Source organism: Polypterus senegalus, chromosome 4, assembly GCF_016835505.1.
Source record: "Polypterus senegalus isolate Bchr_013 chromosome 4, ASM1683550v1, whole genome shotgun sequence".
NCBI classification, from domain to species: Eukaryota; Metazoa; Chordata; class Cladistia; order Polypteriformes; family Polypteridae; genus Polypterus; species Polypterus senegalus.
The window spans coordinates 240326199-240339803 of NC_053157.1; positions in this window are offsets into that span (position 1 = coordinate 240326199).

Genomic DNA, 13605 nt, shown 5'->3' on the forward strand with positions numbered 1-13605 from the left:
TATAATCTTCTCCACTATGTGTCTGCATCCTATTCCCTACAGGCAACACTCATTTCCATGGCTGGAGCAGATCCATGGGCTTGTTTGCACCCTGCCTGCTGCTTTCAAAATGAACCCTGGATAACTAATATTATCTGAAATCAATGGTAAAAGATTGCTGAAAGTCTTCTACATCACTTTCAAGTCTACTGTGTCCCACTGTCCTCTCCACTCAAAGGGACACTCACTTCTACAGGTGAGCTTTTGCCTCAGTTGTGAGCCCCAACTGTTGCTAGAAGAATGAACATTAGACAGCTCAAATTGTTATTGGATTGGCTGCTTTTTTCATTAAATTAATATTAATTTATTTATTCATTCAGCCTCTGTTAAAAAAAAGAAGCACATTTTCCCTTAGAGGACAAGTAAAGATTTATCTATCTATCTATCTATCTATCTATCTATCTATCTATCTATCTATCTATCTATCTATCTATCTATCTATCTGAAATATATGAGACTTGGAAAAATGAATATTATTTGTCAAATGAAGTACCAAATATCCACTGATACACATTTGTAGGACAAGTCAATTAAAGAGTCCGACAAACAGCAACTGAGATATTAAAACATTTTATTGAATCTGTTCTGACAATTATAGTCTTTTAATTAAAATAATGATTATAATTATCTGAAAACATAGCCATTTTAATGTCAGCATAAAACCAGGCCAATAACATCTTTGTGAAATAATATCAGCAGTTTTATAAATTCCAGAATGTACACTGATAGCACTGGCATGAACTTCCTTACAAGTATCCTTTGTCTACTAAACTCAACAAATAATTTTCATATTCCTCCTGTTGCCCTGCTTGTCTTTTTTGACAATAGTAAAGGTCATCCCCTTGAAAAAATTATATTCACACAGCAATTAATAATATGGTTATAATGTAAAACACTTCAAACAAACCTGCAAAATGTACATTTTCTTTGATTAAGTTGACTTCTTCAATGGATCTAACACTTAAAACATGGGGCACTACAACACACATACGCAGATATCGTTTAGTACTGTTTTAAGATAGCCTTGAAATTTGTTAGTATCTGTCCTCTATCCAAGCCATCCATTTACAAAAGAGATTTACAGGCTTGGGCCAGAAGACAAAAAATGAAACGGAAAGAAATGCCAATCTAGTGCTTGCCACACTGACGCTCGCTCATACTACTACGATTTGCCACCCAACCTGATGCCAACTCTTTCAGATGGGTAGTGAAACCCGGAAAATGTATTAATGGATACAGGAAAAAAGTTGAAAGACTTATTCTGACAGTAACCAAGTTGGGGATTGTTGATCTGTGAAGTGGCAGTAAAAATTAAAAAAAAAAATTAAAAACCTGATTACAAAATATGTCAAGAAACCCCAAAAGGTTTATAATGATTAATTTATGAAACCTCCATAGAATACTTTCTAATACATGTTTTTCCTTCAACAGTCATGCTAATGTCAGAATTTCAGTGTTTTATCACCTATACTTTGCGCACATATTGAAGCTGTTTTATGGAAAACGCAAGCACACGAGTAAATAATTGTCAGCGGTTACAATTTAAATGTATATTTGCAGTATATACTGTATCCTGAAATGCCAAATTGGAAATGAGAAGATGATGAAGTTATTTTTTGCTTAATATACTTTAAACAAACTGATCACAAAATTTCCAAATCAGTTTGACTTTGTTGGTACCCTAGAGTGGCACATATCTTGGAAGTCCTATCAGGTTTATTTGGATTTTAAAAAACCTAAATAATAATAATAATAATAATAATAATAATAATAATAATAATAATAATATCTTACATTTATATAGCATTTTTCTGGCTATTCACAGCGGTTTTCATAGACATACTTAAAAAAAGACAGTGTAAGCACTTGTTTGTTTTTTTTTAATTAGTGGATGAGTAAGGACATATTAGACAAAATAGTGATATAGAAGACTTCCTTCAATCTCTTTAAATAAACTGTGGACAGTTTTGTAATTCCAGTATTAATTTACAAGCAGAAGACGGGGGCACACATTTCTACAGCATAGACCAAGCTGTGGAAATAAGTGTCTCCTCTGCTAGAAGGGATTAAGAGACACAATCGATATGAAAGTGCTATAAAAGACTGTCTGATAGGCTTATTAAAGAAACTGGGCACAATTTAACTGCCTGGTGTTCATTTTGTAATGGACCACAGCAGATGAGGAATGTCACAGGCTACTAAAAGTTTTTAAAATACATTTGATGAGTTTTAATCTCCCATGAAAAACGCTGCACAGAACTCCTATGTGTTTTTTGCAGGATAATTGCACCTTCTGTGAAAATGAGATTCCCATCCAATGTACAGTGAAAGGGTGGGTGTGATAGGAAATTTGTTTATTTATTTATATAGAACTAAATTTCATTCCAATAGTTTTAGTGACTATCGAGAGGAGTCAGATGAGGTGGCTCGGGCATCTGATCAGGATGCCTCCTGGACGCCTCCCTGGTGAGGTGTTCCGGGCACATCCAACGGGAGGAGGCCCGGGGAAGACCCAGGACACGCTGGAGGGACTATGTCTCCCGGCTGGCCTGGGAACGCCTTGGGATTCTCCCGGAAGAGCTGGAAGAAGTGGCCGGGGAGAGGGAAGTCTGGGCCTCTCTGCTTAAGCTGCTGCCCCCGCGACCCGACCTCGGATAAGCGGAAGAGAATGGATGGATGGATGGATAGTTTTAGTGACTCACATGGCGGAGGTGAAATTTGAGTTCAACAACAAAAACTTTCCCGTGGTTTTTTTTGCCCTTTTTTTATTCCCAGGAAAAACTACCTTGACATTGTGTGCAGCAATACAGGGGCGCCGCAGGGGACTGTACTTTCTCCGGTCCTGTTCAATCTATATACATCAGACTTCCAATACAACTCGGAGACCTGCCACGTGCAAAAGTTCGCTGATGACACTGCTATTGTGGGCTGCATCAGGAGTTGGCAGGAGAAGGAGTACAGGAAGCTAATCAAAGACTTTGTTAAATGGTGCGACTCAAACCACTTACACCCTAACACCAGCAAGACCAAGGAGCTGGTGGTGGATTTTAGGAGGCCCAGGCCCCTCATGGACCCTGTGATCATCAGAGGTGACTGTGCAGAGGGTGCAGACCTATAAATATCTGGGAGTGTAGCTGGATGACAAATTGGACTGGACTGCCAATACTGATGCTCTATGTAAGAAAGCTCAGAGCCGACTATACTTTCTGAGAAGGTTGGCATCCTTCAACATCTGCAGTAAGATGCTGCAGATGTTCTACCAGACGGTTGTGGCGAGTGCCCTCTTCTACGCGGTGGTGTGCTGGGGAGGCAGCATAAAGAATAGGGACGCCTCACGCCTGGACAAACTTGTTAAGAAGGCAGGCTCCATTGTAGGATTAAAGTTGGACAGTTTAACATGTGTGGCAGAGCGACGGGCACTAAGCAAACTTCTATCAATCATGGAGAATCCACTGCATCCACTGAACAGGATCATCTCCAGGCAGAGGAGCAGCTTCAGTGACAGACTGAGGAGATCGTTCCTCCCCCACACTATGCGACTCTTCAATTCCACCCGGGGGAGTAAATGCAAACATTAATTTTATTTTAATTCTTTTAATTTTTATTACTATTTAATTAAATATTGTTTCTTTGTATCAGTATACTGCTGCTGGATTATGTGAATTTCCCCTTGGGATTAATAAAGTATCTATCTATCTATCTATCTATCTATCTATCTATCTATCTATCTATCTATCTATCTATCTATCTATCTATCTATCTATCTATCTATCTATCTATCTGTGTAAATGTTTAAGAGCAAGCTGTCACTTATCGCATGACAATGGATTGCTACGTTTATTTTAACGAGCTGTCTTTTAAATGTCTTTGTAAAGTGTTACTGGGTGTCGAGCAATGTATTATTATTACTGATATTTTACTAAATCTTACTATCCACGTTTCTTTGTTGATGAGTCCCGTTGAAGAATGTTTTGGTAACAGAACAGTAAATACGCCAAAACTACTGAAAACACAACTGACGACTGGTATTTTTCGATATCATTTTACCAAAGTTTACTGTCCGCCCTCAATCACAGAGCACCCCAGTAAAACGTCAATAGCGTTTCATAAACCTGCAGCCTTAGAACGCAGACATCAGGACATCGCTGCGCGTGCGTGTTTACTAACAGATATGACAGCATTTTGCACGGAGCATGCGTTAAAACAAATTGATTAAGATCAGCGATTTTCAACGGTTCACATGTTTGACGTAAGATTTTTTAAAGCAATCTAATTAAAAACTTCTTTGAAGAAATATGACACAAAATACGTCTACGACGCAGATTCTATACCATTTTATAGGATTTTTATATCATTATTTTAATAATACACATACACTATATGTGGACTATAAATCAATACATGTATAATTTTGTGTATTTTAACCAGTTGACATCTCTCAACTTGTTAAAAATTTGTATATAATCAATTTATATGAACCTTTACTTCAATAATATACACATTGTTTGTATTGCGTGTGCAACTTGCTGTGTAATTATTTCAATGAACTTGTGGTATTGTCGAGCACATAGTGTCCCTATTCATACCCCACTACGCAGCAGCTGAATTTGATCACGCATTCACACGTATAATTAATAACAACAATAATAATAATAATAATAATAATAATAGTCCTATTATTATTATTGTTGTTATTAATTCCTTACGTTTTATAGCGCCTTTCTTACTACTCAAAGCAATTTGTAAAAATAAATGAATAAAATAACAGAAAGGAAGCCCCCCGAACACAAACCAGTGATCATTTAACTGCGAGTCAGTAATGTCCCTCTTAACCACCACCTCTTCCTGTTAGATACGCGCATTATAATTTGGAGCACTACTTTATTTTATACTGTCATAAACAAATTATATCAAAAAGGTTTTTTAAAAAGCCAATTTGAAGCAAAGAGGGTAAGTAATAACTATTTTCTTTTGTAAGTCAATCAAAAATGCTTAAGCCTAAAAAAAGATTGTCCTGTCAAAATAAGAGACTGTTTCACCTTGTTGACGTGAATCATCTTTAAATTAAATGCTGCCAATAAGGAATAATAGAAATCACTGCGCTGCTTTCTAACTTGGACGAACTAAAGTTTTATTGGGTGAAAAAAATCATCTTCCGTGACAGATACACTTAATCAGTAGTGTGTGCGACACACGATTTGTGAGTTTGAGTGTTTGTGTTGTGTACGCGCGTGTTTGTGGTTTTCTCAGTTTTACAATAAAAACAGACATCAGTTATTTGTGAAGCAGGAATATTCTGATCATTCTGGTCCCTGATCAGTGGCGGTTCTACATTAAATTGCTCCCCGGGCGAGACTCCCACCTGGCGCCCCCCCCCAAAAAAAAATGACATGACAAAACTACACATTTTGTACACACCACACGTTTTATTGTAGTAATTCCGTCATTCCGTAACAGACCAATTTTTGCAAAATAAATAAATAAATAAATAAACTGCTCATAACTTAATTATACTCTGTACAAACCAATATTATTTAAGAAAATATATTTTAAATTATTAAGAATAATATACAAATAAAATATAGAATAAATCACACTAAAGAAAATTAAATTATTTCACTGCAGAACAGAAAACACAAACTGAAACTAAAATCTGACATTTCTGGCCTTTCTAGATGCAAAGTCATCAATAATGGCATCATATGAAATATGCTCCCCTACTGAATGATTAATGCTTATGACAGCAAGGCCAGTGAGCCGTTCCTGAGACATGGTTGACCTCAGGTATGTCTTGATTAACTTCAGTTTGGAAAAGCTCCTCTCTGCTTGAGCCACAGTCACTGGCAGGGGAAGTGCAATCCTGAGAGCAGTCCAAAAGTTGGGGTAGATCTCAGATAGATCCTTATCGTGCATGAAAGTGATAAGCTCAAGGAGGCTCATGGTTTTTGATGGCAGGTGAGGGAAGTTCTTGATTTCCTGCAAAAGCTCTCTACTGTCCAAATCAGAATGCCCTTCGAAGTGCAGTGTGGTACCTAGTGCATTGCACTGCTCTGCCAGCTCCTCATCTGCAAGACTAGGGAAATTTGTCAAAACCCCAAATTTGTTTTCCACATTTTCCAATGTGGTAAATCTCTCCGCGATGGCTGACAGGGCTGCATCAAGAACAACATTGAAGAATCCAATCTCCAACTTCCTAAGGGCATCACTGAAAGGCTCATCATGTGATTCATATGAGAAGTGGCGCTTTGTGGACCTCAGCATTTTTTGTTTCAAAACAGCTTCCACATTCATTTCTTCACAAATGTCTTTGGCCGCCATCTGTGCAGTCACAAAGCCACTTGCCCTGTAGCTCTGGAGACCTTGCTCAGTCTTCTTCAAAAGATTCACAGCTAGGTCGACATGCATATTTGGAGACTGCATGAGTTTGCTGACATGCTGTATTGCAGATAGTATGTCATACCAAACAACCGTGCAGATGCTGAAGCGGTACGGAGGAACAATTAGCTCCTTGGTTAATTTACTGCCTCAAATTATATGCTTTGTCACGTAACAGAGTTATAGCAAATGGAAAATGTTTGTCTTTTACACAATCTACACATATGTAAATTACACTGGCTATTTACAGTAGCCAACACAAACCATGGAAATAAATAATAACTGTACTTGCAACAGTTTTGTTGCAAAGCATAATTTTGTGGTTAAATTTTATTAGATCTCGTGTTGTATACACTGCTGAAAAAACAATAGAACCCTGCCCAAAAAATAACAGAAAATGTAATGGATTTAATGGTTATAATGGGAATTGTATTGGTTTTAATGGTAAGTATAACAGTGTCTGCTGGTATATGATGGATTCTATTGGTGGGTGGGATGGTAAATCCTATTGGAAAAGTGCCCAAAACACACTACAATAAGGAATTTTGTAATAGCTTCACTGGAAAAAAGTTAATGGTTCACAATGGTATTTAATAGAAACCATTAGAATTTCTGTGATGGCTTTTACTGTGTTTTTTTTAGTAAGGTAAGCATAGCATGCATGCATCATAAGCCAGAAGACTAACAAAGTAAGAGTTAACGTTATACCACTAATTAACACAATGACATGAATACCTTAATCATACAGAGAGAATATTGTTGCATACCTTTATCTTTTGCCCGTTTCTCCTCATCATCTTTTCTTTTTTTCCTAAATTGGGCACCTGTGTTTACTAAGTAATCGGCAATCAACAGATTTCCCATCAATCCCCCAACGCTGTCACTCACGACCAGAAGTCAAGACTAAACCAATTCACCTGCACATCATAATTGTTTTTTATTACCTATTTTTATTAGCCATTTCACACAATTAAATAAATAAATAAAAATGTGCCAATTATTGGTCTGTCACAAACCGACACTCGTGAGTAACATTTTTAGAAAGTTCAAAAAAAAACGCAAATCGCAAAGCGTCTGTGTGCCGAGTCGAACAAGCTTTTGCAGAATACATTAACTGACAAGAGGCTGGCCCGCACTTTCCGAGTTTTGGTAGTCGTGATTCGTCAATTCTTGGTAGCCGAGCGAGCCGTCATTGGTCAATTCTTGGTAGCCGAAATGGGTCGCGATTGGTCAATTCTTGGTAGCCGATACGGGCCGCGATTGGCCCGTGCTTTCAATTCTTGGTAGAATCTTGGTAGCGGAGAGCGATCCGATTGGTTCTCGCTACCAAGAATTACCTCGACTCACAGCTGCTTCTGTGCGGCTCCTTCAGCAGCAGGGGCGGCGCAGGTATCATAGATAATAGAAAACCGCTTAGCCGGACAGATGATTTTTTTTTTCCTCCAAGTTCGTGTGCCGCCCCCCACGTGTCATGAAAAAATGCCGCCCCGGGCGGCTGCCCCGTTCGCCCATGCCTAAAACCGCCACTGTCCCTGATCACTGATAAACATTCAGAAGAAACAGCGCTATTCTAGTGTTTTCCTCCATAACATCCTTTCAGCAAACAGGACTAAGTTCCTTGCTGAAACAGATCGCCCTTTAATGAAATGCTGCCAATATGGAATAACAGAAATCACCGGGCGGCTTTCAGTCAATAATAAACCAGCGTCTGTTGAGGTGAAAAAATGGTAGGTACTCCGGTTGCTATCAATGCTTCCTGGTAACTCAGGTTTTGAGAAGAATCTGTTTTATGGGGTGAAAAAATAATCGTCCTTGGCAGATACGCTTAATCAGTAGTACGTGCGACTCAGGATTTGTGAGTGTGAGTGTGTGTGAGCGTGTACGTGCTTGTGTGTGGTTGTGTTAGTTTTACTATAAAAACAGTTAAACATCAGTTATTTGTGAAGTGCAAATATTCTGGTCATTTTGATCCATGATCAACATTTAAAGAAAGAGAGCAACTCCAGTGTTTTCCTCCATAACATCCTTTCAGCAAACAGGACTAAGTTCCTTGCTGAAGCAGATCGCCCTTTAATGAAATGCTGCTAATGCGGAATAACACAAATCACCGGGCGGCTTTCCACCAATGATAAACCAGCATCTGATGAGGTGAAAAAATGGGACGTACTCCGGTTGCGATTAATGCTTTCTAGTAACTCTGCTTTTGAGAAGAATCTGTCATGGGAGGGACAAGAGGGCGCGAGTGAGGCGGGTACAATGAACCTGGGTGGGACGGAGCGAGGCGAAGAGGCGGGTATCTGTGCGAGTGTTTTAAATAATGAAAGGAAAAAAAGTGCTTTGAAATCGAGGACCCCCAACCAAGAGGGCTTACGAAACAAAACACGACAGACAGGCATATGCTACTTGTATAAAATGTGCATAATAATTACAACAGTGTTGAAGCAATGATAAAGCGAAAGGGAGCTGCTAAACATGGGTGGCCGCGTTGTGCCTGCCCATAAATCCCAACCAATGTATACTGTATATCTGAACGGATCTATCTGAACCAATACAGTATATATATCAGAATGGATGTATCTGAACCGATGTATATATTTAAACCAATCTATTTTAACCAATATATATATTTAAACCAATGTATATCAACCAATATATATATTTCAACCAATGTATATATTTGAACGGATGTATTCAAACCAATGTATATATATCAACCAATATATATATCTGAACCGAAATATATATCTGAACAGATGTATTAAAACCAATGTATATATTCAAACCAATGTATCTGAACCGATATATATATATCTGAACCAATGTATATATTTACGAACCAATCTTTTTTTCCTGAACGGCCCCTCATTATATATATATATATATATATATATATATATATATATATATATATATATATATATATATATATATATATATATCTATATATATATATATATATCAATTATAAGCATAAAATTGCAATATGCTTGTTATTATAACAATTTAACGATTGACAATCCATCATTTTTTAGTAATGGCCACAATTAAAGACAAGGGAAGTGCTGCTGCGCTGCCGGAACTCAAATCCCCTCTTTGGTGGTCTAATGTATACCTGCTCCCCTAAATAACACTGAGTACAAACACTGTGTAACACTCCGAGTGCTGATATTCTCAAATCAACACCAGAATCAACTCTTGTTAAAATGAACTCTGAAATAACAACACTAAACAACACTGAAGATTTTGCAGTACTTGGCCGTGTTTTTAGTGTTTATTTTACCAATCTGGTTTTTATATATTGTTTTGATAATGTGAGAGCAAAAATGAATGTTGGCAGATTAGCAAATTATTTATTGGGTCAGGATAAGCCTGCCATTTATATCTCGAGGAAGGAAAAAAATACGAATGATAGGGAGTCTTGGTGGGTTTTTTAAGGCACAATTAAAAATAAGAATTTTATTAGAGTTCAAGTTTTATAGGATGACCCACAATTTGCAAACATTTGTTGAACAGTGGTGTGTAATGAATGCAATTTGTAAAATTGTTAATGAGGAGTGTGTTCTTGTTTTGTGAATTAATTATTATGAAACTACAGCAAAAAACTCATTCATAGGTTACATAGGAGGTTCTTTTTTTGATGGTTATTTGATTTTTGTATTTTGTATTGATTGTTGATTGTTTAATAAAAGGTATATTAAAACTCAAAAAAAAAACTTGCTGTCATTATTGCTTTAGTCTCATGTTTATTTATTGTTCTGTTCCTGCCTTGCCTGTTTCCATGTTTACCACTCAATCCTTATTGTATGTAGCGTCCTCAGTCAGCCAGTTATTCTCGAACCTGCTATATCAGAACACAGGGTCACTGGGGTCTGCTGGAGACAATCCCAGCCAACACAGAGAGCAAGGCAGGATATAAAGCCTCTTTCTTTTACTTATTTTATGAATGACACTCATGATGTCAGACTACTCGAGACCACGTGCGGCTTTTCCTACTTTTCCCGTTTATATAAATGCTATTGCAATACTAGGCCTGGCCACGTGATGGCAGAAGCGCACTTCCGCCACGTAAACGCAGGCGAGGAGAACACAAGAGAGCCGCTCGAGGGGTGTCAGGTTCAGCAGGCCGACTGAGGAGCTCCGCAAAAAGAAGGCGCTTCATTGCTCAGCTGTCAGACAGTCAGATCTGCACAGCAGGAGGCAGCGGTGAGCACAACGACATGAACTCGTGGGGGTCTGCGCAGATTCTGTGATATTTGTCTCACTTTTCTTGTGTCCAAATCAAATGGAATCATGTAAATGGTAAATGGTTATGTAAAAGATGATGACGCGTGTTTGTATTTGTGTTTGTCAAACTGAAGTCAAAGTCAACTGCGATCTCATAACCTGCCCGGGTCAATTGTAATAACCTGAAGATGCCGTTCAACGTGCGGACCAAACCTGCTCTCCTCCTTCAGCCCCCAACTCACTGCAGTGCGCGTTTCCGCTAATCTCAAAGCGCAGCACCGGACTAAACCAGTCGGGCACTCCGTGAAGCGAGCGTGTCACACTGAGACTTAGCGGAGTGAGCCTCACGTGAATAGCCGTCTGCTTACAGTCGAGGCTCAGTCGGTGCTGCGATCTCAAAGTGTCCGCCATTAACACAAGACGGGCTGAGACAGTCCACGGTTATGTGCGCACACTCGGGAGATTTAAGGAGCACCGAGAAACGATAAAGGAGAACATCAGTGATGGAGACACCGAGGAGAGAGCGACATCTTCAGATTGAATGTCTGTGACTATTATGGGATGACGTGGGAAGAGATAGCCAGATAAGCAAGAAGGAGAACTTGAGCTGCTGAATAATCGCCGATATCGCGTTAAAATAAATGCAATATATTTTTTTTTGATTACATCTCGCCTGAAGAAGGGGCCGGAGTTGCCGCGAAAGCTTGCATATTGTAATTTTCTTAGTTAGCCAATAAAAGGTGTAATTTTACTTGACTTCTCACCACTTAACATAATTCCCAAAATTTGTTAATTGAATCCAGTAAATCTGACTGCTAGTCTCACGTTGCTAAAGAAGAAGAACCAAATTAAATGCAAGTCTGTTAATAATAATAGCAGGTCACTGGCACTTGATCGTTATTATTATATTATTATGACTTATCATCTAATAATTATATGACTTGCTACCTCATTATTACGACTGAGTTTGACTAATATGATGGTACAGTCTAGTGGGCATAGTGGAGAATTGCAGGCCTCTTAAGGGTTTTGCATTTGTGTGCCAGCAGGGAGGTTTACAGGCTGGTATGGTGCCCACTAATCACACTCACCCTAACACACATTCTGTCATTAAACTGCTGGCCGATATCAGAGGTGACGTCTGGTGCTGCGGCTCTGTAACTCGATGATATTGATTAGCATGGGAGTCATAAAAGCTGTGCTAATGTTTGTGAGGCGCCATCTGTTGGAAAGACAGAGACAAAGTGACTGGACAGATACACAGACAGACACACAGACATTTGTCCTTTTATTGAAGAGGATTAATCATAAACAAGAAGTCTTAATATCATCAGAACAATGAAAATATGAGATATGATCAGCAGAATTTACAAAACAAAAGTTACCAAATGAACAGATCTGACAAATAACAGTCGTCCAGATTTTTATTTTGTGTTTTGATCTTTTTAGATTAATAAGCAATTCAAATTTTTACAAACTGTGAAGCATTAACAGGCCATTTATCTCTGTGAATGTAACACCTAATCATAATTAACTAAAGATTAATCTAAAATAAGTATTCGTTTACACATTAATTATTATTAAACCAAACTGTCCTTCAAGGTCATGTCAATATTCTGAATATTTTTAGATCTCAACAAACACTTCACATCCTAACTTCTCTTGTGTTTAGTATGCAGAGAGGCCACAAGAGGGAGTAGTTTGGCTCCAGAAGAATCAGCTGATGTCACAGCCCTGAAAGTCACAGGAATGTCACTAAGGTGCAAGTCACATGACCAGCGTCTGAGTTGACAGCACATGATGAGGGCCACAGGAGCTGACGTGGAGTCAATTATCAGTGACTGGCGATGTGTCCAGTGTGCTCATCGACTTTTAAGTGACATTTTGCCCTGAATGTGCCCACCTGCCCACCCTGCTGACTGACATTTCCATTTCATTAATTCTGAGCTCTAAAAGCCCCCAAGGTCAGCAGGAGACGACCTCAACCAACACAAACATCAGACGACAGGACAACATGGCTGTCAGCCTGTAGAGTTTAAACGACTGCCAGTGTGCAGCTGTGACGAGGACCTGAGTGACCAGACAGACCAGTGGCTTTATGAGGTCACACAGTGGGGACTGAAGCAATGGCCGAGGTGACAGGAGAGAGAAGAGGGCAGCAGGGCTTAGGTCAGCAGTGAAGAGCTCATCGGGTGACAACCTGTCTGATAAGCGAGTGCTTAAAGAATCAGACGCCAGTCACAAATCGAGATATGGATTTGATCATCGAGGAATAAAATCTGTGATCACAGGACGGCCATCAGCGTGTGACGAGTCAAAGAGGAGAAAATCAGGTGGAGGAACAAAACTGACAAACACACAAGTGACACACTCGTCTGACTCACTCTGTCTCAGGTCACTCATCTCACCCTTTATCACCCTAACTCTCTTCTCTATCATCCTCACCCCTCACTCTTTATTCACCTCCTCTTCCTTTTAACCCCTCAGACTCCATGAAGATGACAGATTTAGAAGTCATAGTCGCCATCTGCTGGTGAGGCCTGTAATACACAGTGGGGGGGCTGTCATCCTGGGCCTTCATTGGCTTCTTCACACACACTGATGTCAGGTGACACGCCGCTCCTTGAGGGGTCCTGAGGGAATTGTAAATTAATTCTGGGAATGTGTGTGTCAGTAGAAAGATAAAAGTGTCCCCAAGTGTCACATATGATTGTCACTTTGAACACCGACAGTGACCGTGAAGTGAGTCAGCTGACTCGTCTCCTTGAGGTTGGGTGACAGTGGGGACAACAAGGAGGAGGTGCAGTTTAATGTCTAACGTGACACCCAGTGACTCAGTAAAACACCAAACTACATCAGTATGGCCGACATGTGACTGAGCGGTGAGTCCTCGTCTTTAGACATTCACAGTGAATTCATTCAGAGGTGACAGACCACCGGAGTAAATAATAGAGGGGCAGACAATGT